The sequence below is a fragment of the Macrobrachium rosenbergii genome, chromosome 56 (genome assembly GCF_040412425.1).
Source record: "Macrobrachium rosenbergii isolate ZJJX-2024 chromosome 56, ASM4041242v1, whole genome shotgun sequence".
NCBI classification, from domain to species: Eukaryota; Metazoa; Arthropoda; class Malacostraca; order Decapoda; family Palaemonidae; genus Macrobrachium; species Macrobrachium rosenbergii.
In genome coordinates, this window is record NC_089796.1 from 77,193,325 (window position 1) to 77,218,862 (window position 25,538).

The following is a 25,538-nucleotide window of genomic DNA, read 5'->3' on the forward strand; positions in this document are numbered from 1 at the left end:
CGATGTGGTTCGGATTCCACAATAAGCTGTAGGTCCCGTTGCTAGGTAACCAATTGGTTCTTAGCCACGTAAAATAAATCTAATCCCTCGAGCCAGCCCTAGGAGAGCTGTTAATCAGCTCAGTGGTCTGGTTAAACTAAGGTATACTTAACTGGCCTGAAGTCTATATTCCATTCCATTCCCTATTGACTGATTCATCAACGCTGTCAAAGCACCCAGAAAATGTCTTCAAAATGTAAATAACCCTTTTCAGTATTCTTGGTATCACGCGGGAGCTTATAGTTGATACGGAGGCTCTAAAACCACCTCATGGGCGTATCTTGGGTCAAAACCCATCTTTATCACACACGGACTCGAAGACTCTAAAAACCAACTTGCGAGGTGTATCTTGGGTCAGATAACTTGGGACTCAGAAAACCAACTTAACTTGGGTCACCATCTTTTATCACACACTTGGGTCAGGACCATCTTTATCAAACTCTAAAAACTCTAAAACCAACTTGCGAGGTGTATCTTGGGTCAGATAACATGAAACCATCTTTATCACACACGGACTCAGAAAAACCAACTTGTGTATCTTGGGTCAGATAACTTCTTTAAATGAATATGTATCTTGGGTCAGATAACTTGAAACCATCTTTATCACACACGGACTCGAGCTCAGCAACTTGCGTTGTATCTTGGGTCCAGATAACTTGAAACCATCTTTATCACACACACGGACTCAAAACTCTAAAACCAACTTGAGAGTGTATCTTGGGTCAGATAACTCCATCTTTATCAAATCAGAAAACTCTAAAACCAACTTGCCGTGTATCTTGGGTCAGATAACTTGGAAACCATCTTTATCACACCTCTCTCTCTAAAACAATTGTATCTTGGGTCAGATAACATCTTTATCACACACGTGCAACTCTAAAACCAACTTTTGGGTCAGATAACTTTCTTTATCACTCAAAACTCTAAAACCAACTTGCGAGGTGTATCTTGGGTCAGATAACTTGAAACCATCTTTATCACACACGGACTCGAAAACTCTAAAACCAACTTGCGAGGTGTATCTTGGGTCAGATAACTTGAAACCATCTTTATCATGGACCTCTAAAACCAGAAGATAACCGAAACCATCTTTATCTCCCCAATATATCTTGGGTCAAAACTTGAAACCATTTTATATTTTGGACTCAAAAACTCTAAAACCAACTTGAAAATCACGTTAATAACATCCATCTTTATCACACGGACGTGGTTTTATGTTCTAGAATATAATTGTTCGGTGTTTCATGACTCAGCAATGTTGTCTGTCAGATCTCAGTATAAATAGTGAATTTGACTGTTTAAAACTACATTTCTCAGTCATATCCACCCTCTCTAACAATTGTTTCTACAACTGCATTTTCCTCTGTCACCCTTTCTTTTCATGCGCTGAATGACCTCAGAGGACTTCTCTCCCCAATATATAAAATTTATATTTTGTGAAAAAATTCTATTTTTGGACTTTTAAAAATTTTTGTTATGACTCACAGGTCCCGTTTCTATTCTATTCTGTTCTCATGTCGTAACCTACACAGTCATTTCAGGCAATGAAAAGGAAAAATGGTTTTAAAATCGTCGGAGAACCAGGCAATGAAAAGGAAATTGGTTGAAATGGGATCCTTCGTTTTTTAACTTCAAGCAAAAAGCCACAACCTTTCTCTCTAAGGGTTTCTTCCATGAGCACTTGACTCCTCGCCTTCTCCTCTTCCTCCTCGTCATCCTCATCCTCATCCTGGCACGTTGTCGGTCGGTCACATGGGAAGAGAGAGAGAGAGAGAGAGTTGGAAGGAAGGAAGGAGAGAGTTTTTTATAAATTTTTAAGAGAGAGAGAGAGAGACTGATGTTTATTTTGAGAGTTAGAAGAGAGAGAGAGAGAGAGAGAGGCTTTTCATTTTGAGAGTTAAAAGAATGAAGAGAGTTCTAAATATGCCTTTGAAAGCATGAGAGAGAGAGAGAGTTGGAAGGAGAGAGTTTTTTATATATTTTTAAGAGAGAGAGAGAGAGACCGATGTTTATTATGAGAGTTAGAAAAGAGAGCGAGAGAGAAGGGAGCCAGGGGTTAGCAAGGAGGTAAAGTGGAACAGATTTCCTCCCTTCCATCCGTACGCTGCTTCTCCATTACTAAAACCCCCTCCACTTCATTCTCCAGACCTCCTTCACACCCCCCCTGTCCCTCCCCCCTCCCTCACCTATCATCTGACTCCCACGACCTTCCTCATCTCTTCTTCTTCTTCTCTTCCTCCCCTGGGTGTATCCGAGACGGAGTAGGAGGGGGAGGAGAAACGAGGGGGGACCTGGGGTTCCTTATTTTTGAGCCCCTACAGAGGAAACAAGAGCCGCAGGGTTGTGAGGTTTCCTTAGGGGCCGACACACACACACACACACACACACACACAACATGGCGAAGGATTAAAAGGGGCCATGGGAAGGAGAAGGGACCTCGATGTTTGGGTTTCCCGAAGGAAGAAAAGAAGAAGAAGACGCGACTGTGAGTTGACTGACTGTGCGAGCAGTGATTCCGAGGAAGAAGAACCAAGTAACATCTGCAGAAATGGAAATTTTGTGGATGAATAGCGTTTGGTCTATTGTCACTGTTTACTTCAAACAGAAATGGAAATTGATACGTTAAAAGCGTTTGGTTTCTCGTCACTGTTTACTTCAAGCAGAAATGGAAATTGATATGTTAAAAGCGTTTGGTTTCTCGTCACTGTTTACTTCAAGCAGAAATGGAAATTGATACGTTAAAAGCGTTTGGTTATTGTCACTGTTTACTTCAAGCAGAAATGGAAATTGTTCTTTGATAGCGTTTGACTGTCACTTTTGTGCGAGAAGTACGTACACGCATTCGTTTAGGACAAGACATTAGGACCCTTAATTTTCTGAATCAGCGGCCATTGATAAAAAAATGAATTAAGATGGCGTTTGGGACGCGACAGTAGAGCCGTTAGTTAGCCTGTTTGTATTGTCAATATTTTTATTCAGAAGGCGAACCCTATTCAGATGGAACGAGCTCACCACAGGGGCTATTGACTAGAAATTCAAAAATCTTCCAAAACATATGGTGCTCGTGAGAAGTAACAAAAGGTAATAGGAAATATAGAAAGGAGAGATCACTTATGAAAACAGGAAAAAATAAATTCGCAAATTATTGAATAAGTAGAGAAAAATCTAAGTGAAACTTAAGAAAATTAAGTTAAGTTTATGATCTCGCTTAGAATAAAGGATAGGTTCCGTGATCATTTAATGCTTAGTTGGAGTGTATATTTTATAACATTATGACTGCGTCTGGTTCCCTTCTGTTGCGTCATTGTAGGAAGGTCTCGTCTCATGCCGTTCAAACATCTTAACACAGTCGGATTTGTTGCTTTTAGTGGCTAGATATTGTGGCGGAGACCGCGGTAGAAAGATCTCACGTATCTTAGCTTTAAGCTGTGTAGCGGTTTTATTTTTTCCCGTGGGCAGAATGGTTACATTTCTTCAGATCAGGAAATAGTAAATTCAAGACTGTCATTGCTGCTGGTATTTTTTTATTGACGCACATATTTTCAGGTACCGTACCAAATACACGGCTTCTCAGCTGCGAGACTTTCTTGTCGTCTACCTTTATTCTGGAGCAGGAATATCAACTTTGCATTTGCAACATTCAACGAAGTCTTTTGCATGTGTATGTTACTGCGTGCTTCAGCTAGCACGATTCACCAGGCTGTAGCAGTTATTGCTCTAGGGGTCGTGTTATCATCCAAATACCTATTTTTTTAAGCAATACATAGGGATTCAATTAACTTGTGGGTCCTGGCCCGGTCAAGTTATTCGGTATTTTCATGAGCGACGGATTGGGCATGCTATTATAGAGGCTTAATCTCGCCTGCTTCCAGTCGATTCTATCTCCAATTCATAGGAGAATCTGTCACTTCTCTTCCGGAAAAGCTTCGCTTTATCTCCCTTCTCCGTTATGATTCTGACTTTCTTCGAACCTGGATAGTGTGAGGACGCAGTTGCCCGTTCTCTCGGCCTGTGAACATTTAGACCGAAGAAAAAGTGGTTTCGAGAACAACCACTGTGCCTGACTCGTGTATTAGATTGGTGGTTGCTGCAAAAGTAATTCGGTTCCTTTGGCGGATTGCAGCTAAATAGGCCCCTTAAGGGGTAATGCCCTTAGTGCACGCCATGCGGTGCACTGCAGGCATTACTTGAGGTTCTTTGCAGCGTCCCCTTAGCTGCAATTCCATTCATAATCTCTCTTCCTTCCATCATACTTTCCTTCCATCATACTTTCCACCCTCTCCTAACAATCGTTTTATCCTGTTATGGCTTTAGAACTTTCTTTACTCTGCTTCTGTACTCTGAATGACCTCACAAAGTTAAGTATACCTTAGTTTAACCAGACCACTGAGCTGATTAACAGCTCTCCTAGGGCTAGGCCGAAGGATTAGACTTATTTTACGTGGCTAAGAACCAACTAGTTACCTAGCAACGGGACCGACAGTTTATTGTGGAATCCGAACCACATTATGACGAGAAATGAATTTCTATCACCGGAAATCAATTCCTCTAATTCTTCATTGGCCGGTCGGAGACTCGAACTCGGGCCAAGCGAGTGCTAGCCCACAACTACCGACCCTCCCAACGAGAAACTGAATGGCTATTGGTGTAAATTTTAGATTCCAAGATTCCATTCCCGTACAGCTAAATAGGAAGCTGCTTTTGACACTTGAAAACATACGCCTTGGGACCAAGGACGTGAAATTGGAGTATAGATCCCAGTCGGCTGCGTGGTTGATGGGGTCATCATCAAGAGCATTTGTTATGCTTTGGTTCAGATGTGCAGTAGATACGCTGATGAATTCGATATCTGCTGAGATGAGGACACAGTGCATGCCAATGCTTTGTAGGTTGGCTGGACTCTGTGATACTTTTTGAACGTCTCGGGAATGACTCGTATAAACGATGTAAAAGGATATATATCAATTTTATTCTCTCTCTCTCTCTCTCTCTCTCGCTCTCTCTTTGTTGATGAATTGTCGATCAACAATTTTACACAAAACATATTTGACTTCTCTCTCTCTCTCTCTCTCTCTCTCTCTCTCTCTCTCTCTCTCTCTCTCTCTCTCTCTCTCTCTTTGCTAATGACTAGTCGATCAACAACCTTACACAAAAGATATATTGACTTTATTCTCTCTCTCTTCTCTCTCTCTCTCTCTCTCTCTCTCTCTCTCTTTCTCTCTCTCTCTCTCTTTGCTAATGACTAGTCGATCAACAACCTTACACAAAAGATATATTGACTTTATTCTCTCTCTCTCTCTCTCTCTCTCTCTCTCTCTCTCTCTCTCTCTCTCTCTCTCTCTCTCTTTGGTGATGAATTGTCGATCAACAACTTTACACCAAACATATTTGACTCTCTCTCTCTGATACTCTTTTAAAGGCTTATGAAAGTATTTCTGGCTTTGTGAGAAACTTCGTTTTTTTTTTAAATTCAGAGCAGCTTTTTTTCCCCTGAGGGCATCACACCTGTTCACGTATGTTAACCTTTGCATGAAGATCTTAGTCGAACTACTCCTTAAGTGAATTATAATTCCCCTGTTCTTATGGATATGTACCGAGCCTGGACAAGTATCGAACGAAAGCTTACCCGATGTACAGTATATAAACTGTACGCCCTCAATCCTGAAGATTTATTTATTTATTTATTTATTTAGTTTTCGAATTGTGTAATGAAATGGGTTCCTCTCTTCGAGACGTGACAGAGATAGACATTGCCTCCGTAAGGGGGTGTTGTGCGTGCACTGTAGGCATTACTTAAGGTTCTCTGCAGCGTGCTTTCGGCCCCTAGCTGAAACCCCCTTTCATTCCTTTTACTGTACCTCCTTTCATATTCTCTTTCTTCCACCTTACTTCCCACCCTTCCCTAACAATTGATTCATAGTGCAACTGCTTTGAGGTTTTCCTCCTGTTACACCTTTCAGACCCTTTACTGTCAATTTCCCTTTCAGCGCTGAATGACCTCATAGGTCCCAGTGCTTGGCCTTTGGCCGAGAGAGAGAGAGAGAGAGAATATTTTTAGATATTTCTTATATGAAACTCCTTTTGATTTAGTATTTTTAGTTTCCTGCTTAATATCACTACGCCGTCAGTAACGTAGATGCTGTGACGCCAGCTTGATTAACCGTAAATCAATCAACCAATTAGCGTCATGCCATGTTCCGACTTGTAAAATATATATAAAAAAAATGGAAGTCAATGAAAATGAAGATGAAAAATATGAAGATGTGAAAGACACTCAAAAAAAATTGTCAATGAAAATGAAGATGAAAATTTGGAAATTTAATTATAAAAAAAGTATTTTTATATATAAGTTGTGACCACAGACAGAGACTCACTCACTCACTCACTCACTGATCACATTCATCTACTTCGGAGAAGAGGAAGTGATTGGGACGGGAAATAAGGGGGGGGGACTAGAGAATGGCGCGGGGGGCGGGGAGAGGGGGGGTTTACTATTATTTCCTTCCTGTTTTAAAGCTTCCGGTGTGTGGTTCCTCTTGTGCTACCGTTAGCTGCGTGGTAGTCTTGTGGGTGGGTTGTGCCTGGTGTTACAGTCTTTGGTAAAAGATGATGGCATGTCCGCCTTGTTAGTTTCTTTCCTTTTTATCTATCTATCTATCTATCTATCTGTCTGTCTGTCTGTCTCTGTCTGTCTGTCTGTCTGTCAATCAATCAATAAATCAGTCAGTCAGTCAGTATCTATCTATCTATCTATATTATATATATATATATATATATATATATATATATATATATATATATATATATATATATATATATATATATATATATAGTTATTTTAAATGTTAGTGTGGTATAGCCTATAGTGCAGATCTTAGGGTACTTGACAATAAATCATATATACCTTCACATCGTCTATTCATATAGTTATGCCTGGAAATACATGAAATTTAGTATTTGGTAGAGTTGAGAACAAAGTTTACTTTGAAGTGAAAAAGTTCATCAGGATTTGGTACTCTGAAAGAGAGAGAGAGAGAGAGAGAGAGAGAGAGAGAGAGAGAGAGAGCTTGCAGGCCTAGATTTAATATAATCAAACCAGATCGCAAAGGGGAAACGCGTATGGTGGAGTGTGTCGCCAAGAAATGGTAAAGCTCTCAAAATATAGTTGATAATCTAAGGCCTGGGTGTAACTGACTGATTGCTGATTGTGTTCATTGTTTCCCATAAGGGGTTAGTGCCGCCGGTGCACCTCATGCAGTACGCTGTAGGCATTGCGTAATGTTCTTGGCAGCGTCCCTTCGGCCCCTAGCTGCAACCCCTTTCTTTACGTTTATGCACTTCTGTTCATATTCTCTTTCTCTCATATGATTTTCCTCCCTCTTCTAACGATTGTTTCATAGTGCAACTGCTTTGAGGTTTTCCTCCTGTTACACCTTTCAAACCTTTTTACTGTCCTGTCAGTTTCCGTTTCAGCTCTGAATGACCTCGTATGTCCCAGTGGTTGGCCTTAGGCCTAAATTTTTTACTATTCTATTGGCCTAAATGTTGTACTATTCTATTCTATTGGCCTAAATTCTGTACTATTCTATTCTGTTGGCCTAAATTCTGTACTATTCTATTATATTGGCCTAAATTCTGTACTATTCTATTCTATTGGCCTAAATTCTGTACTATTCTATTCTATTGGCCTAAATTCTGTACTATTCTATTCTATTGGCCTAAATTCTGTACCATTCTATTCTGTTGGCCTAAATTCTGTACTATTCTATTCTATTGGCCTAAATTCTGTGCTGTTCTATTCTATTCTATTCTGTGTCTTTTATTTGTTTATTAGAGTGAAGAACTTCAAGCTGAAGAGTTACCGTGTGTCTGTATTTAGCACCTCCTCAAGTCGATGGCTGAAATCTCTCGCCTTCTTTTGGTCACAGTGAGAATGACCTCGAGTTTATGATGCAATACTGCGCAGTGTTACGACATGATTCATGTTGAAACGCACCAATTCTTTCTCGAAGATTCTGGTTCCCTTGTGACGTGGAACAAAGAAAATCCCTGGATCATTGTAGGATACTCCCCTAGCTGAAACCTCGTTCATTCCTCTTACTGTAACTCCGTTCGTATTCTCTTTCTTCTAACAACTGATTCATAGTGCAGCTGCGAGGTTTTTCTCTCTTTACAACCTTTTTGCTCTCATTACCCTTTCAGCGCTGAATGACCTCATAGGTCCCAGTTTGTCGGCCTGAATTTTATATTCCATTCCACTCCATTTTGCTAATTTAATGTTTATACAAGTTACATATTACTTTTTTTTTTTTTTTTTAGGTCTATTCTTTCCTATATCCCTAGTCGCGTCAGCAGAGGCCTGTAAAGTTGCCCGTCCCGTCGGCTTCATAAGAATTACCTTTATATAATTTTATTCGCGAACGTATTGGCTTCGTAAGAATTACCTTCATATAATTTTATTTGCGAACGTATCGGTTTCATAAGAATTACCTTTATATAATTTTATTTGCGAACGTATCGGTTTCATAAGAATTACCTATATATAATTTTATTTGCGAACGTATCGGCTTCATAAGAATTACCTTTATGTAATTTTATTTGTGACCGTATCGGCTTAATTACCGTTATATAATTTTATTTGCGAACTTATCAGCTTCGTAAGAATTACCTTTATATAATTTTATTGCGAACGTACCGGCTTCGTAAGAATTACCTTTATGTAATTTTGTTGTGAACGTATCGGCTTAATTACCGTTATATAATTTTATTTGCGAACGTATCAGCTTCGTAAGAATTACCTTTATATAATTTTATTTGCGAACGTACCGGCTTCGTAAGAATTACCTTTATGTAATTTTATTTGTGAACGTATCGGCTTAATTACCGTTATATAATTTTATTTGCGAACGTATCAGCTTCGTAAGAATTACCTTTATATAATTTTATTTGCGAACGTATCAGCTTCGTAAGAATTACCTTTATGTAATTTTATTTGTGAACGTATCGGCTTAATTACCGTTATATAATTTTATTTGCGAACGTATCAGCTTCGTAAGAATGACCTTTATATAATTTTTTTTTGTGAACGTATCGGCTTCTTAAGAATTACCTTTATATAATTTTATTTGTGAACGTATCTGCTTAATTACCGTTATATAATTTTATTTGCGAACGTATCAGCTTCGTAAGAATTACCTTTATATAATTTTTGGTTGCGAACGTATCGGCTTCGTAAGAATTACCTTTATATAATTTTATTTGCGAACGTATCGGCTTCATAAGAGTTACCCTTATATAATTTTATTTGCGAACGTATCGGCTTCATAAGAATTACCTTTATATAATTTTATTTCCGAATGTGTACAGGAATTTTGTATCTAAAAACAAATCGGAAAGCAACTTGCCCTGACAGTTGTCTTGTTGGTAAAGCCATCAGAATAAGCAGCTTTATCAAGACTGTGATTGCTATACGAGTTGAGAGATTCACACGCTGGATCTCGCAGTAGGTAGACAGCTGATAAACTTCCCGTCTTCTTTTGTCGAAAGCTGAGGTGAGAATCTTTGGAAATTACCATCTTCTGAATAATAATAGTAATAATAATAATAATAATAATAATATACAGTGGCAGACTTCCGTCGTTTTAGATGTCCTTATATGTTGGTTTATTCTGAAAGGAAAACTATTGTGCCGACTTGTCTGTCCGCCCGCACTTTTTCTGTCCGCCCTCAGATCTTAAAAACTACTGAGGCTAGAGGGCTGCAAATTGCTATGTTGATCATCCACCCTCCGATCATCAAACATACCAAATTGCAGCCCTCTAGCCTCAGCAGTTTTTATTTTTATTTAAGGTTAAAGTTAGCCATAATCGTGCTGTTGGCAGCGATATAGGCCAGGCCACCACCGGGCCGTGGTTAAAGTTTCATGGGCCGCATTATACCGAGACCACCGAAAGATAGATCTATTTTCAGTGACCTTGATTGTACATTGTACAGAAAACTCGATTGCGCCGAAGAAACCTCGGCGCATTTTTTACTGTTTTTTTTTCACCCTCTGGTTGGTAAAGAATCCTGCTTTTTCATCCTCTTTGGCTGGTAAAGAACCCTGATTATTCATTCTCTTTGGATGGCAAAGAATCCTGATTATTCATCCTCTTTGGATGGCAAAGAATCCTGATTCTTCCGGGGAAGCAAATCGAGTAAACGAAGTCGTCATCCTGCGAATGTCCTTGTCTCTTTCTATGCAGGCTACGCTGATACGGTCTCGTGATAAGAATAATTCCGAGGAAAGCTCTCCTGAACATGCCACCAGACCCGTGCGTGTGGTCATAGGTGCACCGTATTTGTGTTATTTGACCTTGGATACGCTGGTCACCTGCAGGTTTATAGTCGTGGGTGTTATATTCTGTAGGGCATCGCATCACCCTTGTTTTACAGGTTGCTCTAGGAAGGAATTTATTTTGGAATTCTGCTTCTGATTCGAGTGAATGGGAGCTCTCCTCGTTCCCCACGGCAGTCTGGAACCAATACAGCGCGGATAGAGTGATACGTAAAGAGAGAGAGAGAGAGAGAGAGAGAGAGAGAGAGAGAGAGAGAGAGAGAGAGAGAGAGAGAGAGTACGGATAGAAAACAGTGGGGGATTCGTGAGACTTTTTTTTTTTTTTTTAAGAAGAGTCAGGTGAAATAACTTTGGGAATTTCAAAGCTCGGCTCTAAGCACAGTAAGTTGAATGAAGGAATTAATCGCGAGGCATGAGTAACCAAGGTCCAATTGTCGTAAAAGAATCGTCGTAGAATCTACTTCAAGGTAACTGCGATGATGATATCGAGGCCTCTTTGTCGTAGACGGCAAGCCCTGTAGTAGAAGTAAATGTATTCCTTGGACCCTGGTTACTCCTGTCTCGGAATGAATTCTTTCCTTCCATTGATGTACAGTGCTTTAGACCCGAGCTTTGAAACTCACAAAGTTATTTCACCTGACTCTTCTTCCAGCGTTCGACTCTCCGGCCGGCCAATGAAGAATTAGAGGAATTGATTTCCGGTGATAGAAATTCATTTCTCGGATTCCACAATAAGCTGTAGGTCCCGTTGCTAGGTAACCAGTTGGTTCTTAGCCACGTAAAATAAATCTAATCCTTCGGGCCAGCCCTCTCTAGGAGAGCTGTTAATCAGCTCAGTGGTCTGGTTAAACTAAGGTATACTTATAAAAAATCCTTTCTAAGTCTCACACAGTTATTTCACCTGACTCTTCTTTAAAAAAAAAAAAAAAAGGGTCTTTTCAAAGTCTCACGAATCCCTGTCCCCACACCGTTTTCTATCCGTACCCTGTCGTTCTCTACCCTCCTATATACAGTGATCAGCGGTATAGTGTCTCTTAAAAGGTTTCAAGCGAGAATAACTTTGTTGTTCTTGTCTTGGTTTGGGAAAGGGTTAGGGAAGGAAGGAAAGTGTTGGTGGGGTGGTGGGTGGGGGGAAGAAAGGAAGAAAGGAAAAGGAAAGAAGCAGATGTTTGGAGGAGGAGGAGGAGGATGAGGAGGAAGTAACTGAGGAGGAGGGAGCTACCTGATCGTTTGACGACGGCCATCTTGGATGAAGATGGGGAACAAGGGCAGTGGTAACTCAAGATGCCTCTTTTGGGGGGGGGGCGGTTATTGTGTGTTGGTGGGGTTCAAGGGTTGTAGGAAGGAAGACCACGCTGGCATAAGGCCTGTCTACTTCATTTAGCAGCGAATCTATTGACAACAAATCATTCCTCTATTTTGTTAATCGGGAGTACAGTCGTATTTTATTAATCTGGATTACTGTCTTATTTTATTAATCGGGATTACAATCTAATTTTATTAATCGGGATTACACTCTTATTTATCAAGATTTCAGTCTTATTTTATTAATCGGGATTGCAGTCTAATTTTATTAGTCGGGATTACAGTCTAATTTTATTAATCGGGATTACAGTCTTATTCTGTTATCAAGATTACAGTCTTATTTTATTAATTGGGATTACAGTCTTATTCCATTAATCAGGATTACAGTCTTGCTTGTCATGTGCTGAAGAGACCAAGAGTCCATTTATAGGCGTCTGGCCAGCAAACAGTCTATAAGTATACTTCGTAAATTATTGCAAGAGGTGATTACTTTTGACCTGCGATTGCTTTTGTCATTTCTCACTTTTGAACCCTTAAATACTTTGCTCAGACCAAATTCCTAAGTAGTTTTCTTTTGTCACCGCTGAAGGTTCTTTGCAGCGTCCCTTCGGCCCCTAGCTACAACCCCTTTCATTCCTTTTACTGTACCTCCGTTCACATTCTCTTTCTTGTATCCCTTTCAGCGCTGAATGACTTCGTAGGTCCCAGCGCTTGGTCTTTGGCCTAAACTCTCTATATTCTGTTCTGCCACTGCTGATGAAAGTCGCTTGATGAAAGACGAAAAAATTTCAGCCCCGCGAAAGATAATGTGGCATCACTTTCATCATTCCGTTTCTTGAACTTCTGGGAATTTGCTGTTTAGTTTAGGAGGTTCCTGTGAAAGAGGTTGGAGCCAAGGAGTTGTCATTGGCTTTTGGGGGAAGGGGAGATCTGATGACGGTTGAGAGGGGGGGTTGGTTGCCGTGGGGTTAAGGGTAGAAGGGGTTCGTTTTGGGGTTGGAGGGGTCAGGGAGCGGCTAATTATCCCTGAGAAAAGACGAAGGATTAAGGAACTTACCACCAAGTGAGTCAGCCATGGCGGTGTTTGTGGACGACTTCTTGAGTCGTGTAGTGTGACGTTTATTAATTATTATTATTATTATTATTATTAAAAATGCGCATAGTGGCATGAGTCTTGAAATGGAGAAACAAATTCACAGTTATGTATGGGTACATGTATTTAAAAAAAGATATTTATTTATTTTTAAATATACCCATACAAAACTGTAGATTTGTTTCTCCAATATTATTATTATTATTATTATTATTATTATTATTATTATTATTATTAACAACTTGGTGACATTACGTTTCTTGCCATTGTTGTAGGTTGGAGCCGGTATCTGGCTCATAATTGGTTATAGAGGGTTATTATTATTATTATTGCCACTCTAGCTAGTAGTTAGATCACCTGAATGTCACCCTTGTCTGTCTGTACCACGAACTTACTAGTGGATGCCGAATTTTGTAATATAAGAGAGGGTCGGGACCCAAGTGCTGAATCTCAGACCAAGGTGTAGTCATTCTGCATACATGTACTGGGATATAAGGATCATATTGCGTGGCACTGGGTTGTATGGTAATCTGACTCACTGCCTGACATGTGTGCGTTCGAATCCCTTCGGATTCAGTGGTTATACGAAGTCCAGGTGAACACGACGAGGCGTTTGTTTCTTCAGAGGATTTTAAGGCCAGTCATCGATGTTTTCACTCATCCTTGAACAGCTGAAGATATGTAATGTAATGATTGAGTAGGGTCGGTTTCGTATCACTTTTTATCGATATGTCCAAGGACGGCCTTCGGTAGGAATGGATGCAGAGGTTTTGTGATTTTTTTTTTTTTTTGCTGTAGTAAGCATATGACAGCATTTATTCATTATCTCTCTCTCTCTCTCTCTCTCTCTCTCTCTCTCTCTCTCTGCAGCAGGAATAGGTGCAGAGGTTGTGTGACTTTTTGTTATAGTAAGCATATTACAACATTATTCATTTCTCTCTCTCTCTCTCTCTCTCTCTCTCTCTCTCTCTCTCTCTCTCTCTCTCTCTCTCTCTCTCTCTCTGCAGCAGGAATAGGTGCAGAGATTGCGTGACTTTTTTGCTATAGTAAGCATATTGCAAATTTATTCATCTCTCTCTCTCGTATCGGAAGTTCGAAAATGTGACTATTTACGATATGGTAAACGTATGCCACGTTTTAGTAGAATGTTTTTGTTACTAGACATTGAAGTTGGTGTTTATTAAATACAGTTATTTAATAAATAATTTATTAAATAAATTATAGTTCGGAAGCAAGAAATTTGAGTTGCCGACGCTACTTCCAAAGCTTAATTAACCTGTCTTGAGTTGGCAAGTTATATTTTCTGTTTACACTTGTCAACTTTTGGAAAGTAACTTGAGGCGCCTTGTAATAATCTAATTTCCCTCACGCGCGGTGCACTGTAGGCATTACTGAAGGTTCTTTGCAGCGCCCCTTCGGCCCCTAGCTGCAACCCCTTTCATTCCTTTTACTATACCTCCGTTCGTAATCTTCTACTTTCCACCCTCTTCTAACAGTTGTTTCTTAAGCGCAACTGCGAGGTTTTCCTCCTGTTACACCTTTGAACCTTTTACTCTCAGTTTTCTCTTCAACGCTGAATGACCTCACAGGTCCCAGCGCTTGGGCTTCCCGCCTAAATTGTATCTTCTTCTTCTTCTTCTTCTTCTTCTTCTTCTTCTTCTGTTACAATCTAATTTCCCGTCTTCTCTCCCAAGAAATAAAAGGGCATTTTAGCAATTTCCAACTGGAATAATTCGTTGCTGAATGTACTCATAACCTCAGGATTTGTACTCTACCCTAGTGGTGACGTACTAATGCATTGATTGAACTAGACTTGCAGCTTGCAATAACCCCCCACCCCCCCAATCACCCTCCCCAATCTGCAACACTGCCATGCGAATGTACCTTGGGGTTCCTTTTCCCTAACCTTTGCAGTAACCTTTGCAACCTTCTGATTTGCTCTTTTCACATTCTCCCATGCTCCCTATTGCACACCGAACACTCCCAGGAGAGAGAGAGAGAGAGAGAGAGAGAGAGAGAGAGAGAGAGAGAGAGAGAGAGAGAGAGAAGCATTCGTATATAGTCCCTTCCGTTTTCCCATGTTGTGAATTTCTCAATTGTCGTTCACCCCGGGTCTCCTCCATCCGGTGTTCTTGCTTGGAATTCTCTCTCTCTCTCTCTCTTCTTCTTCTCTCTCTCTCTCTCTCTCTCTCTCTCTCTCTCTCAGCCCCAGGGCCTTGTTGTGGGATCATTGTCTGGTTTTATTTTTCCTCGGGCATCAATATGTTCCTTCGGATTTTCATTCACTTTCTCACACGCAGTTCTTTATAATTTCGTCTTGTCATCCCCTCTCTCTCTCTCTCTCTCTCTCTCTCTCTCTCACAAATTACAGACTGATACACGATAGAGATAGAATAGAAGTTTAGGGAGAGAGAGAGAGAGAGGGGGAGACAAAACACTAATAAACAATAGGAGTAAAATGAAAGGAGAGAGAGAGAGAGAGAGAGAGAGAGAGAGAGAGAGAGAGAGAGAGAGAGAGAGAGAGAAAACACTAATACACTAATAGAAAATGAAAAATGAGAGAGAGAGAGAGAGAGAGAGAGAGAGAGAGAGAGAGAGAGAGAGAGAGACTACAGATACAAAACACTAATACACAATAGAAGTAAAATGAAAGTCAGAGAGAGAGAGAGAGAGAGAGAGAGAGAGAGAGAGAGAGAGAGAGAGAGAGACTACAGACACAAAACACTAATACACAATAGAAGTAAAATGAAAGTCGAGAGAGAGAGAGAGAGAGAGAGAGAGAGAGAGAGAGAGAGAGAGAGAGAGGGGGGAGAGAGAGAGAGACAAAACACTAATACACACAGAAGTAAAATGAAAGTCGAGAGAGAGAGAGAGAGAGAGAGAGAGAGAGAGAGAGAGAGAGAGAAAGAGAGAATTCGGGGGCAGACAGAATCATTCCCTTGTTACCATGTTTACATCCGGTTGTGTGTTACAAACCCCTGTTCGTTCGGCGCTTCTGACTCCTCAGCTATGCATCTTGCCCTTGGCGAATGAGGGCGCATCATGCAGAATCGGTTCAGACCTCCCAGCAGTTTCTCTTAAGAAAGAGGATTGTGTGTGTGTGTGTGTGTGTGTTAACAGTTAAGATTTCTGAATGCCACTAGTGTGTGTGTGTGTGTGTGTTAACAGTTAACATTCCGAAATGCCTATAGGAATCGTGCTAATTTGCAGCCCAGAGACAGTGGATCATAAGGCTACCGCGTAAGCTTAAAGAATGTAGAACAAGTAAGGATTTGTCAATTTTTATTTTAAGTAAATTCGTTATGTTTTAAAGTAAATTCACCTTTCAGTACATAGGCTATATAGTTTTGGGATTCATTTTCACCAGGACCGGATTTGGCATGACATACCCAAAGGTTCGTATATCGTACCCCTCTGAGGTTCAATTATCTCCGTCAGGAGGTTATGCAGTACATTACGGCCATGTGGGGAGGTCATTTGCATTCACCCGAGTGTTTGTCAGTGATTAATGGATTCCAATGAAATTGAATTACAAGTTGGATTCGAATCTGGCTGTGGATTTACAAGGTTTTTTTTTTTTTTTAAGATCGGAATACCTCAGTTTTTGGGGTGAATTTACCTGTCCCTTTCTGAATGCAGTTAACCAACCACCAGGTATCTAAGTCGCTACTTCTCTTTCCGCGGAAGGTGCCCACATTGGTCCGGGCTCTCATACAATAAGCAAAAGATCTAACTTTACAAAAAGAAAAATTGTACCGTGTCAACATTTTTTTTTAATTAAAACGGACCAGTTGTACCGTGTCAGATTCGTTTTATGCATTTTACAAAAAGAAAAATTGCACCGTGTCAGCATATTTTTTCTAAATTTTACACAAAGAAAAATTGTACCGTGTCAGCATATTTTTTCCAAAATTTTACAAAAAGAAAAATTGTACCGTGTCAGTATTTTTTTTCCTAAATTTTACAAAAAGAAAAATTGTACCGTGTCAGCAATTTTTATACATAAAAAAATCAGTTGTACCGTGTCAGATTCGTTTTATACATTTAAGGAAAAGAAAAATTGTACCGTGTCAGCATATTTTTTCTAAATTTTACCCAAAGAAAAATTGTACCGTGTCAGTATTATTGTTGTACATTTTACACAAATAATTAGTCTAATACACACAGTACTCAGCATTGAAGTAACCCCACATCCGAACCCCCAAATTAATAACCCTGGATTTCGGTAGTTAGAATTTTTTTTCGGTCTGTGACTATAGTTTTTCAAGGTCCCAGACCCAGGCCCCCACTGCCCCCACCACCGTCCCACCAGCATCCTTTTTCGTGTAAGTGTTTATATGCCCCGGAGCGGTTTTCTGTTTTATGGCTGGGGCACTTAAACACAACCCCTCTTTCCTCTCCCCCCCCCCTCCCATCCCCGTTTCCCGGGTTAATCCCTCTCCAGCCATTTAGCCTGCCTGTCTGACTTTTCCCAACGAGAGTGCTGAAGTGACTTGGAAATTCTCTCTCTCTCTCTCTCTCTCTCTCTCTCTCTCTCGTCATTTGCAAGATGGAATGGAGTTCATGCGAGGCTGCTGCTGGAGTGCAATTGCAGAGGAAGATTGAAATTGAAATTTCAAGCACGCTGAGATTTAAATCTCAAGTAGATTGAAGTTCAGATTTCAAGTAGATTGAAGTTCAAATTTCAAGTAGATTGAAATTTTGATCTCGAGTAGATTGAAGTTCAGATTTCAAGTAGATTGAAGTTCAAATTTCAAGTAGATTGAAATTTTGATCTCGAGTAGATTGAAGTTCAGATTTCAAGTAGATTGAAGTTCAAATTTCAAGTAGGTTGAAATTTTGATCTCGAGTAGATTGAAGTCAGATTTCAAGTAGATTGAAGTTCAAATTTCAAGTAGATTGAAATTTTGATCCTCAGTAGATTGAAGTTCAGATTTCAAGTAGATTGTAACCAAATTTAAGAAGATTGACGTTCAAATTTCAAGAAGATTAAAGTTCAAATTTCAAGAAGATTAAAGTTCAAATTTCAAGAAGATTAAAGTTCAAATTTCAAGTAGATTGAAGTTCAAATTTCAAGTGAATGAAATTTTAACCTATATTAGACTAAAGTTTTAATTTTAAATGTAAAGAAATTTGAATATCAAGTGGATTGAAATTTAAATACTTCATCTCTCTTGAGGCGAGAGGCTTTTATTTTTCTAGTTTGGATGATGTAGGATATTATATATAAACACTCTGTATTTATGAATGAGGACTATTTATTTGAAGATTTTTTTTATTTATACTAGCTAAACTAAAACTTGAAACATTACCTGTTTTAATAATCATTATTGATCAAATGGTATTTTCCTACACAAATACAAACCTGAAGGTCTTTAGGTAGGATTTATCTTCTGTGGAAAGACCTTCAATTGTGTATGTTAGGAAAAATACAAATTACTTTAAATATTTGCTATTTGTTTCTACACAGATACAAACCTTCGGTCGTTATATAGAAGCTAAACCCTATGTAAAGACCTTCAGGTTTGTATGTTAGGAAGATTACAAATTACTCGCAAAATTTGCAGTTTTTTAACTGTTGAATTTTTATACTAGCATTTTGTAATATCACTCGAAACTTTGACCATAGTCACGCATGCGTATTTAGGCTAATGTTCCTACGATAATGCAAGAAAGGATAATTTGGATAAATTCAATTTGTAAGCGTTTTTCATTCAACATTACGACAGTTCGATAGTATGCTTTATTTGCAGTAGGAATTTGCAAATTTATAAAGTATATGGGAGCTTTACTTATAAGGCAGTAGGGTTTATTTGGTCCCATTTTATTACTGGCAAACGAATGTGTGTTTAGTTGCCTTATACCCAGCCATACAGATCCCTTGCATTCACAAAAGCACTTATCAAGATAGCCGGTTGTGCTTGGGGCGACTCTGAAACCATGCACGCAAATGCCCCGTGGTTTCAGGGAGTGGCATTGGGCACGACATCCACGACTTATCGTGCCAACTGGCCACCTGCTGCCGCCCCTCCTCCTACAAATACTTAGGGTCTTGAAGCCCTTGTTCCTCTTCTAGTTGGGCAGATGGCTGCAGATTTCGAAGAAATGGGATTTTTTAAAATTTTATATCAGGATTTTGTTTTTCAGTGGTTTTGTTGGCTAAGTTTGGGATTTTTCAAAATTATATTTCAGGATTTTTTTTCAGAGGTTTTGTTGGCGAAGTTCGGACTTTATATCCGCTGTTTTTGGTCCCAGTGATATTACATTTAAAATGTTTCAGTTGGTCACACACAGTGTACCCCGTATGGGGGTTAGCGCCATCTTGAGCCTCGCGCGGTCAACTGTAGGCATTACTCAAGGTGCTTTGCAGCGTCCCTTCGGCCCCTAGCTGCAGCCTCTTTCGTTCCTTTTCTTGTACCTCCGTTCATTCTCTTCCGTCTTGCTGTCTACTTTCTCCCGACAATTTTTAGTTTTTGTAAAAGAAAACTGTTGTGCCGGCTTTGTCTGTCCGTCCGCACTTTTTCTGTCCGACCTCAGATCTTAAAAACTACTGAGGCTAGAGGGCTGCAAATTGGTAGGTTGATCGTCCACCCTCCAATCATCAAACATGCCAAATTGCAGCCCTCTAGCCTCAGTAGTTTTTATTTTATTTAAGATTAAAATTAGCCATAATCGTGCTGTTGGCAGCGATATAGGACAGGCCACCACTGGGCCGTGGCTGAAAGCTTCATGGTACACGGCTCATACAGCATTATACACTGTACAGAAAACTCGATTTCTCCGACACCTTTTAAGTAATTTTTAACGTCAGTTTCTGTCTCAGCGCTGAATGACCTCAAAGGTCCCAGCGCTTGGTCTTTGGCGTAAATTCTACATTCTGTTCTGTTCTATATAGCAGGAGTGGGTCCTGGTATATAAAGTCATTTCCCTACAACCCGTAGCTACGTCTTCTTCCCCCATCCCTCGGACATTTTAGGGACATGTGGCCCAGATCCGGTCAGCGGGGCATTTATGAAGTTCTGCCTTGCCTCGCTTTATGCAATAAACCCCGTCATAAATTTTCTTTTCCATCCCGGTGGACGTCAGTCTGATTTGTGTGTGTTTTGATATTCCCGGGTTTTTTTCAGTTTTTGTTCGGGTTTGTGCTTGGTTGTTTTCTCCCTAACATTTTGTTGTTTTCTCCCTAGTCTGATGTTTTCTCCCTAATATTTTGTTGGTTTCCCCTTAACCTTTTGTTGGTTTCTCCCTAACGTTCTATTATTTTTCCCTTAACATTTTGTTTTTTCCCTAACATTTTGTTTTCTCCCTAACCTTTTCAGTGTTTTCTCCAGAGCCTTTTATTGTATTTTTCCGTAACTTCTTTTTCTCCCTAACATTTTGTTTTCTCCCCAACTTCGTTTTCTCCCTAGCATTTTACTGTTTTCTCCCTAACTTTTTGTTTCTCCCTAGCTTTTTATAGTTTTCACCCTAGCCTTGTATCGTTTTCTCCCTACCCTTTCATAGTTTTCGCCCTAGCCTTTCATCGTTTTCTCCCTAACCTCTTATAGTTTTCACCCTAGCCTTTTATCGTTTTCTCCCTAACCTTTTATAGTTTTCAACATAGCCTTTTATCATTTTCTCCCTACGCTTTTATAGTTTTCGCCCTAGCCTTTCATCGTTTTCTCCCTAACCTTTTATAGTTTTCACCGTAGCCTTTTATCGTTTTCTCCCTAAACTTTTATAGTTTTCACCGTAGCCTTTTATCGTTTTCTCCCTAAACTTTTATAGTTTTCGCCCTAGCCTTTTATCGTTTTCTCCCTAACCTTTTATAGTTTTCACCCTAGCCTTTTATCGTTTTCTCCCTACGCTTTTATAGTTTTCACCCTAGCCTTTCATCGTTTTATCCCTAGCCTCTTATCGTTTTCTCCCTAAACATTTCTTGTTTTGTCCCTAACCTTTTATCGCATTTTCCCTAACCTTTTCATGTTTTGTCCCCAAACCTCTTATTCCTGCGATGGCAAAAATACTAAATTACTTGTTCTGGGGATATGCTTGTCTGACATTGTGACGACACAACCACAGGACTCTGAAGAAAGCCTGTGGAGACCATTAAATTGTTTAGTTATCCAGAGGAGTCATTCCCCTCGGATTTTTTTTTTATTTCGGGAAAGAGCAGGGGTGGCGGGAGACTCTTCAAGGAGCATTGAGTTGAATAATGGTATAAGAATATTTTTACTTTGGGGTTTATGATGGTACCATTATTCTGTTATTCCGTATTATTGATATAGGTCTCTCTCTCTCTCTCTCTCTCTCTCTCTCTCTCTCTCTCTCTCTCTCTCTCTCTCTCTCTCTCTCTATATATATATATGTATATATATATATATATATATATATGTATGTATGTATGTATACAGCGATGTCAGGCAGGGCAGCCGATCGAGGCTACGGCCTACCCCAACGCCAAATCAAAGTCCTTCGAAAAACAGGCATCGTGCTTACCCCATATAAAAATGGGAAAACGCACGTTAAAACGAAGAAGAAAAAATATATGTGTGTGTGTGTATAGTGTGTATGTATGTATGTATATATGTATATAATCATATTCATATGATAATGGTTTTTTTATGCCTTCTCATCTTTTTTTTTTAGGACATGAATAAATATTCATAAATATTTCTTGAGCCGCAGTGGTTCAGAACCAGGAGCGTTCATAAAAGCATGCTCAGTCGCCTCCCTGTTTTTCTGTTTGTAGCGACATGGTGATGTATTTTTTCTTTACAAATTAAATTTTTTTTTGTTTTGGGTAGAGATAAAAATATTACTTGATCTGCAGAAGCGGTTCAGGACCAGTAGAATTTTATATATATACATATATATATTTTTTTTTGTAGAGATAAAAATGTTTCCTGATCAACAGCGGTTCAGAACCAGTAGAATTATTTTTCTAGTAGAGATCAAAATATTTCTTGATCCGCAGCGGTGCAGAACCAGTAGAATGATTTTTTTGTAAAGATCAAAATGTTTCCTGATCAGCAGCAGTTCAGAACCAGTAGAATTATTTTTTTGTAGAGATAAAAATGTTTCCTGATCAGCAGCGGTTCAGAACCAGTAGAATTATTTTTTTGGTAGAGACCAAAATATTTCTTGATCCGCAGTGGTGGTTCAGAACCAGTAGAATTTTTTTTTCTTATATATATATATATATATATATATATATATATATATATATATATATATATATATATATATATATATCTTATTGGTAGAGATAAAAATGCTCCTTGATCTGCAGCAGCAGTTCAGAACCAGCAGGAGTCACGGCTTGCTTAGGCAGGCAGTTAGGTCTGTCAGAGGGGTCGAGCAGAGGAGGAGGCCATTATCAGACAATTGCTGATAATAAGGCCATATTCAAGTGCATTGAGGGGGTCGTGTTTCGCCTTTTAAAATGCCCCGGGTCGCCTGACGGGGCATTTTGCCAGTGGGCAGTCTGTTTAGATTTTGGTGTTGACCTCCTTTTTTTCATTTTTCACTTGTGTGGCTATTTGATGTGGCATTCGTTAAGGGTAAATGCAATTTTTATTGTCAGGATGTTTGTGCAAGTGATGGTTTGCACCTAAACAATCACACAAACACACACACAATCACACACAAACACACACACGTGCCAAAGTATAAATGTCATGTTTGCATTCATAGAATATTCATTAGCATGAATGGCATCTAATTAACTGAAGTTAATATGACACCATTCATGCTAATGTGTCTTCTCGAGTTTTTATTATACGTGTTTTATTTAACCAGTATTTTAATGAACTGCTCTTATTCTGTAGCAGTTTGCTTGATGATGTTTCTGTCTGTTTCTTGCCTGGAAATTACCAGATGTGGTCTGAGATACTCGTGAAACCGTTTTAAAAAAATCGATGTTTTCAATTCAGTTCCCAAATGGTTTGCAGAGGTCGTCTTCTCAGGGGAGGATCGAACTGAAGTCCTGGAACCTGGGTGGTTTTGTCACCACCAGGCAGGAGGAACCTTTTGAGTGGCTCCTTGACACTTCCCGGAGAGAGAGATCTCTTTGATGCCACCCGGCTTTCTGTAGAAGGTCGGGACGGGGATGGATATTAATGAACTTTAACTAATTCGTCAGTAGGGATGGTGGCAAAGACCATTGCGACAGAGGGCTCTAAGTCCCCACGCCCTCCTCCTCCTCCTCCTCCTCCTCCTCCTCCTCAATCTTTGCCTTCTTACACAACTCTCATTATCCTCAGACCACCCTCTGTCCGAAAGGGAGATGGCAACAGGGGTGGGGAGGAGGAGGAGGAGGAGGAGGTGGTGGTCGTCCAGAGACAGACGTCTCTGATAAATGTTTTCCTTCTCTGCCTCCATTTCTCCGGCGGGATTTTCTCTCTCTGCCATAACACACGTGGCAGAGTAGTTTTCCGCTTCCTCCTGCTCTCCAAGGTCTAAAAAGAATATTCTCTGGGTCTTGCTCCTCTCCCTCTTCCTTCTCCTCCCCCTCTTCCTCCTTCATCTCCCCCATTTCCTCCTTCATCTCCCCCTTCCGCAGAAATCGACGATTATGGCTGGGAAGTCCATCTTGATCATTCTCTCTCTCTCTCTCTCTCTCTCCCTCTCTCTCTCTCTCTCTCTCTCTCTCTCTCTCTCCTTCTTCAGTTACGGACCTCTTCTCTCTCTCTCTCTCTCTCTCTCTCTCTCTCTCTCTCTCCCAAGTTCTCGTATCTCATCATCATCATCTTTCAGGCCTCCCTTCTTTCCTTTGTACTTTCATTTTTGCATCGTCTGTTGTGTACCTTTCATCCTTTCCCCTCATTCTCGTTCCTTCCCCATTTCCCCCATCGCCGACTTCTGCATTCCTCTTTTCATCTGCGACCCTCCCACTCCTTTTTCTTCGTCTGGCGAGAAGGACCATTTTGGGAGATTTCGAGAACAGTGACTTATGTTGAGGTGGGTGACAGAGTAATAATGTCTGATCAATAGCTCCATTTTGGGTGAGCTGGGGTTGCCGAAAATAGCGGACTGACCGCTAGGTACGTAAGCCTACTGCTAAGCTTCCTACTGTTTAGGTTAATACAGGCGCAGTGGTTGTCAGGTTGTACATGCCCATACCCAGGTCGTTTTCGGGCATCTGAGCCAGCCAGGTCTTCTTGGCTGTCAGCAAGATTGCTACGAAACGGGTACCGTATCATAGATAGCGGTAAAACTATTTTTCCCACGAGTTTTTAATTTTTTTTAACGTGTGCCGGATGCGTGTGGTAACATGGAACAAAAAAAAAAAAGTGTTTGTATATTTGAGTATGTATGTACTTTAGTAAATTTACTCTAAACTTGGTCCCAGCGACGAGAAATGACGTATATACATTACGTTTGAGGAAAATTGGTTCGCTTCCGTCAGAACTGCACTCGAGTGGAATGTCAGGACAAGAATTGATTACCTAATCATGAGTTGATAAGGTCATCACTTTGAACCGGAACCCCATTTTTAATTGTGTTTTATTGTTATTGTCGTGTTGACACTTGTATACGATCAGTAATCTACTTTTCCGGACTCGTATAGACTGGGTGAATGAGGGGTATTTGTCAGTTTTATTGAAAGTAAAAGGATGTGTTACTTTTCAACATTTGGTAGGATACCGTATAGTCGATTTCTGTAGGATGTGGTTTTATGTCAGTAGGTATTTCAGCCTCTCTCTCTCTCTCTCTCTCTCTCTCTCTCTCTCATAAGTTATTGATGAACTTCGATGAAATTCACACACTATGAGCTTTTGATCAGCCACATGCCAAGGAATAATTGACGCTAAACTGTGTAGATATTTTCTCAATTTGTGGAAAGTGAATATTTTCTTCACGTGAAAGAGTCACAGCTTATGCCAAGCCATGATGTTTGGAAAGCTTAGAAAATAACCACTTTTCCCATGATTGTCTAAAAAAAGAAAAAATTCTACAGGTAATGAAGAAGCCTAGAACTGACTTGGTTATAAAAAAAATTATAGTTTTTTTTTCTGTGTGTGTGTGTGTGTGTGTGTGTGTATAGATCTAAGTTCCAGAAATGGTTGGAAGCAACTTTGTAGACTGGACTAAGTTGAGCTTAAGATCTCATAAATTTTCCCTCTCTCCAAAATGACTTTAGTATTCCTCATCCAAGATGTTCATTTCAGTTCAGTGTTTGATCAGATTAAAATGTGGTTTTAGTTTTCTGTAAAAGAAAACTATTGCGCCGGCTTTGTCTGTCCGTCCGCACTTTATTCTGTCCGCACTTAGATCTTAAAAACTACTGAGGCTAAAGGGCTGCAAATTTATATGTTGATCATCCACCCTCCAGTCATCAAACATACAAAATTGTAGTTCTGTAGCCTCGGTAGTTTTTATTTTATTTAAGGGTAAAGTTAGCCATAGTCCTACTTCCGGCGACGTTATAGGATAGGCCACCACCGGGCCGTGGTTAAAGTTTCATGGACCGGGGCTCATACAGCATTATACCGAGACCACCGAAAGATAGTCTATTTTCGGTGGCCTTGATTATACACTGTGTAGCGGGTGTACAGAAAACTCGATTGCGCCGAAGAAACTTCGGCGCATTTTTTACTTTAGTTTATTTAGGATAATAAAATGCAAGCACAGAGTATATAATAAAATGCAAGCACAGCATATATGGAAACCAAAACGGAGTATTTACAAGTTAATGGTGAAATTTGTCGTTTTACTTGCTCAGAAGAATTACAGTAAACAATATCTTAGACAGCTAAACAGTGATGCTTTTCAAACCTTAAA

General features: G+C 39.9%; 1 protein-coding gene and 1 long non-coding RNA gene across 6 annotated transcripts in view; both read left to right on the forward strand.

Annotated features, from left to right (window-relative positions):
• Positions 1 to 25,538, forward strand: part of LOC136836102 (uncharacterized) — a 199,560-nt gene that overhangs the window by 7,054 nt on the left and 166,968 nt on the right. Inside the window, exon 1 of one of the 5 annotated variants that reach the window (XM_067100087.1) lies at positions 12,646 to 12,743. The exons of the other annotated variants lie outside the window; for them this stretch is intronic. The gene's annotated coding sequence lies outside the window, so the exon portion shown is untranslated. Of the gene's footprint in view, positions 1 to 12,645; positions 12,744 to 25,538 lie in introns of those variants that run through there. 5 annotated transcript variants of the gene reach the window in all.
• The window catches only part of LOC136836104 (uncharacterized), a 27,992-nt gene continuing 2,461 nt past the window's right edge, over positions 8 to 25,538 (forward strand). The window contains exon 1 of the long non-coding RNA XR_010852348.1: positions 8 to 45. This is a non-coding gene — a long non-coding RNA (uncharacterized lncRNA). The remainder of the gene's footprint in view (positions 46 to 25,538) is intronic.